At 38.6% G+C, this 5,858-nt stretch overlaps 1 pseudogene across 1 annotated transcript; it reads right to left on the reverse strand.

Annotated features, from left to right (window-relative positions):
• Nucleotides 1-3,904: 3,904 nt before the first annotated feature.
• On the reverse strand, nucleotides 3,905-5,212 carry LOC108306734 (annotated as a pseudogene). The gene has a single exon (XR_001826256.2). The product of XR_001826256.2 is annotated as a nucleosome assembly protein 1-like 1 (transcript).
• Between the last annotated feature and the right edge of the window lie 646 nt (nucleotides 5,213-5,858).

A 5,858-nucleotide genomic window follows, 5' to 3' on the forward strand; every position in this document is an offset into this window, starting at 1 on the left:
CCAGCTACTCAGGAGGCTGAGGCAGGAGAATTGCCTGAACCCAGGAGGCGGAGGTTGCGGTGAGCCGAGATTGCGCCATTGCACTCCAGCCTGGGTAACAAGAGCGAAACTCCCTCTCAAAAAAAAAAAAAATATGGTCCCACTTAAAATCATTTAATAAGTACTAAAGTGTAAATCTAAGAAAAAGGTACAGAACTTGTATATTGTATACTACGAAACTACAAACCTCTGATGAAAAAGATCAAAGAAGACCTAAATAAATAATGAGACATACTATGTTTCATGGATTAGCAGACTCAATATAGTAAATATTTCAATTTCCAAATGGATATTCAGGTGTAACATAACTCCAGCAAGACTTTTTTGCAGATATAGACAAGCATTTGTAAATTTAGATGGGACTGCAAAGAATTCAGAAGGGCTAAGACAATTCTGAAAGAGAAGAATAAGACTGAGAGGAATTTGTCTACTCCATTTCAAAACTGATTGTATAGCTATACCAATTAAGATTGTGTAGTATTGGCAGAGGGATAAACACATAGATCAATAAAACAGAATAGAAAATCCAGAAATATATCCATAGAAATGTTCCCGAATGATTTTTGATAATGATTCACAAGTAATTCAAAACAGGAAAGATGGCAGAATGCCATGGTTCACGCCTGTAATCCCAGCACTTTGGGAGATCACCTGAGGTCAGGAGTTCCAGACCAGCCTGCCCAACATGGTGAATCCTTGTCTCTACTAAAAGCACAAAATTAGCCAGGTGTGGTGGCACATGCCTGTAATCCCAGCTACTCTAGAGGCTGAGGCAAGAGAATCACTTGAACCTGGGAGGTGGAGGTTGCAATGAGCTGAGGTTGTGCCAATACACTCTAGCCAGGGAAACAAGAGCAAAACCCCATTTCAAAACAAAAGAAAACCAAAAAACAAACAAACAAGAAAAACAGGAAAGACTGCTTTTTCACTGAATGATTGCTGGAGCAACTGGACATCTATAGGCAAAAAAGTAAACCTTTCCCTAAGCTTCACAGTTTATGGAAAAATTAATAAGATGGATCAAGGATTTAATATAAAGTGTAAAACTATAAAACTTTTCGGGAAAAAAGTCATAGAGAAATCTGCAAGAACTAATGTTATGCCAAAAGTTCTTAGACTGGACACCAAAAACATGATCCACAAAAGAAAATATTAATAAATTAGAGTTCATAAAAACTTAAAACCTTTGGTCTACAAAAGACCTTGTTAAGAGGATGAAAATGTAAGCTACAGACTGGGAGAAAACACATATCCACAAACCGCACATTTTCAAACCACATATCCAACAATGAACTGGTCTGTGGAATATATTAATAACTCTCAAAGCTCAGTAGTTAAAAAAACCTCAATCTAAATAGGCTAAAACCAAAAAGAGACATTTCATAGATGAGGGTGTACAGGTGACAATCACATGCAAAGTTGTGTTATTGGAGAAACTCAGTATCATTAGGCATATTTACTATCTCTCACACCTTGCTTTGCCTTTGTCTACAGTATTTATCATCACAGTATGTATCATGTATTTATTTGTTTCTTTATTGTCTGTCCTTTTCAAATAAAATGCAATCTCTATGTGGACGGGAACCCTGGGTTCTGTTCACTGCTTTTTCACCAGGACCAGAATTGTGCCTGGTTGGTGGTAACCACTCAGTAGTATTTGTGGAATGAATGAATATATGCCCTTGCAAGTTTAGATGGAACTCAGCTATGAGTTTTATCCAGGGTGTCCTGGGCTTATTTGTTTGTTTTGAGAAGGAGTCTCACTTGTCTCCAGGCTGGAGTACACTGGCGCGATCTCGGCTCACTGCAACCTCCGCCTCCCGGGTTCAAGTGATTCTCCTGTCTCAGCCTCCTGAGTAGCTGGGACTACAGGCACATGCTGCCGCGTGGGGCTAATTTTTTGTTTTCAGTAGAGTTGGGTTTTCACCGTGTTAAAAGTCTCCTGAAGTGCTGGGATTACAGGCGTGGGCCACCGTGCCCGGCCGCGGTCCTGGTCTTTTAAAATAATAGATTTTAAAATCACTTTTCCTTTCTTGTCCATAGTAATTTAGTTCGATTTTCTTTGTTTTTAAATTTATTTTTTATTTTTATTTTTGAGCTGGAGTCTGGCTCTGTCACCCAGGCTGGAGTGCAGTGGTGCGATCTTGGCTCCCTGCAACCTCCGCCTCCTGGGTTCAAGCGTTACTCTGCCTCAGCCTCCCAAGTAGCTGGAAGTACAGACCTGCGCCACCATGCCCGGCTAGTAATTTTCTGCTCCTTGGGTAATTAATGCTTTCCTCGAAAACTATCAGTTTCCTCTACATTTTCAAAATAATTTCCATAGATTTAGTAGTCTCTTATAATTCAATTTCTTTCTTTTTAATCTTTTTTTTTTAAAAGGATCACCACAAGTTTTCTACTTTACCATTTTTTTTTGTTTAATGGATTAATATTGCATTTATTTTTTGTTGTATTTTTACTTCATTGAATTCACTTTATTTTTATCTATTTATTGTATTCAGATTTATTTTATTCTCTTGTCCCCCTAATTTCTTAAAGTGATTGTATTAGTTAGAATTAAGACTAAATTGCTGCAGCCAGGGGATCCCAAAACCACTTTATTTCTCTTTCATGGAACAGTCCAGGAGGGGTAGATGATCTATTCCACAAATATATTTCAGGAACGCAGACAAACAGTGGTATGCTGCCACTCTCTAAGGGAGGGGTCAGCACCTACAGCATGTGGCCAAATTCTATCTGTGGCTTGTTTGGCAAATAAAATTTTATTGCAATGCAGCCATGCTAATTTGTTTACCTATTGCCTGTGGCTGCTTTTGATCTGCAATGGCATAGTTGAGTAATTATGGTAGAGACCAGATGGCCTACAAAACCTAAATTATTTTCCTTCTGGCCTTCTTTGGAAAGAGCTTGATGATGCTGCTCTAAAGCAGTGTCCAGTCTGCATGATCAAAACTGGGTCACCAGCATGTCCTGGCTGGTTTCAGCTTGTGGGGAGGGAAAAGGAAATGTGGAAAAGCCACGTCCACTGTACCAACAAGTGGTACACAGCCTTCCACTCACATTTTACTGGTGAAAGTAAGTCACGTGGCCACATCTGGCTGCAAGGGAGTCTGGGGAATGCAGTGTAGTTAGGCATCAGCTACACACACCATGGCCCATCTACTATTCTTTCACTGTGGTAAAAAGAGAGAATGGGGTTTGGAGGATAGCTACCATTTCCTCCTTAGATAAACACGAAATGCCCATATTTTCTGTCTTTCTTCTTTAATAATGAAGAAACGTCAAACAATGCTTTTTCTTCCATAGTAACTTAAACTTAGACTCAGAGTTTCTGGTATGACACAGCCTCCTTTTCATTGAGTTTTTTTAAGGTAGTTTGTAATTTCACTTTGGATTTCTTCTTTAAGGAATATTTTGGGGGATGTTTCTTAGTTTTCAAATACGTATTTCTTAAAGTCACATTTTAATTATTTATTTCTATTTGTTAAGGGAATGTGCCCCTAAAATGTATACTTTTACAAATATGTTTATGACCAAATGAATAAGGAATTTTGTAAAACCTGGACACACATATGTGTGTGTACGTATTCCTTTTTCAAACGACAAAGATTTACCTAATAACTACACACAAGCTTGATTACATTATGTCATTTCTTATTTTTGTCTTTTATATCGAATTCTGAAAGATTTATTAAACTCCTTCATTCTAATACAATTTTTAGAATTAGGTTTTTACCTTTCTAATAATTTCCATTTATATGTTTACCTGTCAACAAGTAACTTGAAAACAGGCTTGCCAAATGATGTAAATTCATCCTTTCCAGGGAAGCAGAAGATAGACTAGAACAGGTTATCCCCAAGGTCACATACATCCTGTTTCACTGCTGCTTGCACTCTGCTGGGTTTTGATCCTTCTTTGGGTCATAATCTGGATCATTTTTCTCATCTCCTTCTTCTCCGCCTTCCTCATCCACTTCTTCACCTTCTTAATCATAATCATCATCATCATCTTCAATAGCTTCTCCAGTAAAGTATAACACTAATCTTGGGATTATACGCTTATGTACGAAGTGACCAATTTTGAAGTCGGCAGCAAAGACAGCTTCGGCATCATCATCCAGATCTCCACTCTGAGGAACTTTAGGAGGGCCAAAAAAGTTAAAGAGTTGCTGGAAACTGTTTTAATCACAGTACCGACTGTCCCACGTCCCTTGTGTTTCTCCTGCTTCTTAATAGTTTTCAAAGCGACATTCTTTCCTTTTTTCCAATCTATCTGGCACCCTGTACAACCCATAATTTCTGGTCCATCAAAAGAAAAGGGACCAGAATCATCTGGTTCTGACCTCATCCTATGTGTCTTTGTCAATACTTCATTTGTAATATATCACTGGGTTCAAAATGAAATTCTAAGATAAAACTCATAGGTTGGCCAGCATCTGAGAACTTCACTTTAATATCTTTCAAGTGCTTCAGAATAGGTTCATCATGTTCCTGAACCATATCACTGAGCAAGTTAATGTTCTTAAAAACAGTTAACCAAAATTCAGGAATTCATTTGGGGTCTTCTTTTTTTTTCATCTTTTTCCTCATCTTCAATCTTGGCCTTTTCTTTCCAATCCTCTGACATCTCATCTTCTTCATCTGCTTTCCATTCACATTCTTCTTCTGTAGGTTCATAAATTGCATTAATAATCTCAAATCGCTTATCAAATAGAGGCTGATCGAGAATGGCATACTTCCTTTCAAGATCGTGAACTTCCTCATAGAATTTGGCTTCTCTCTGTGCACATTTAACTGGCAGGTTTCTGAGAGCATTCGCTGGTCTTTAACTACCCTAACGCAGGCTTTCAATGTATCCTGTTGGGTGTTTCTACCAGACCATCAAGTCTTTCTTGAAGAGCCAGAAGAATCTAAGGATTTTGCATCATCTGAACAGTTAGCTGACGTGCTTTGATTTTTGTTTCTTCACCAGTTTCCTTTTCTTTTACTTCTTTCAACATCATCCAAATCTTGATCAAGTTCAGACTGTTTGCTGTCAATGTCTGCCATGTTGTAAGAACTCCAAATATCTGCAGCTAGTATGGGGAGCCAGGAGGCCGGAGCTGCACAGGCAGTGACTCAGGGCGGCAGCAGCAGGAGGAGCAGGAGGCGGTGCCCCGAGCAGATGGTGCTAAAAAAGCCCTGTCATGTTTTTAAATTTAAGTTTATTATATTTTCCTATTTATGTATTTATTTATTGAGACAGGGCCTCATTTTGTTCCCCAGGCTGGACAGTGGTGTGATCTCATCTCACTTCAGCCTTGACCTCCTGGGTTCGAGGGATCCTCCTGCCTCAGCTCCCCAACTAGCTGAAACTACAGGCACACATCCAGCTAGCTTTTGTATTTTTTTTGTAGAGACAGGGTTTCACCATATTGCCGAGGTTGGTCTCGAACTCCTGAGCTCAAATGATTCACCTGCCTCAGCCTCCCAAAGTGCGAGGATTACAGGTGTGAGCCATTGTGCCTTGCCAAGTGTATTATATTTTCTTTAAACATTGTTTATTTAGTGTTATTTGTATCCCTGTGTTTCTTTTTGAATATTTAATCTTAAGTCTATGTTTTCTGAGGTTAATGTCAGTTGTGATGTCTTTTTGTTAGTATTAATTGTAGTGTTCACTTTTTTCCTAAGCCTGCTTCTCTAGTAAGAGAAAAAGGAAAAAAAAAAGCCTTACTAGAAAAGGCATATGAGGATAAAATATGCTCTGTCTTTTAAAAGGCTGAAAGAAGATAATGGCTGGAGAGTGTAAATCATAAGGAATGACACATATAAGAAATATG

The sequence above is a fragment of the Cebus imitator genome, unplaced genomic scaffold (assembly GCF_001604975.1).
Source record: "Cebus imitator isolate Cc_AM_T3 unplaced genomic scaffold, Cebus_imitator-1.0 Scaffold73, whole genome shotgun sequence".
Taxonomy (NCBI): Eukaryota; Metazoa; Chordata; class Mammalia; order Primates; family Cebidae; genus Cebus; species Cebus imitator.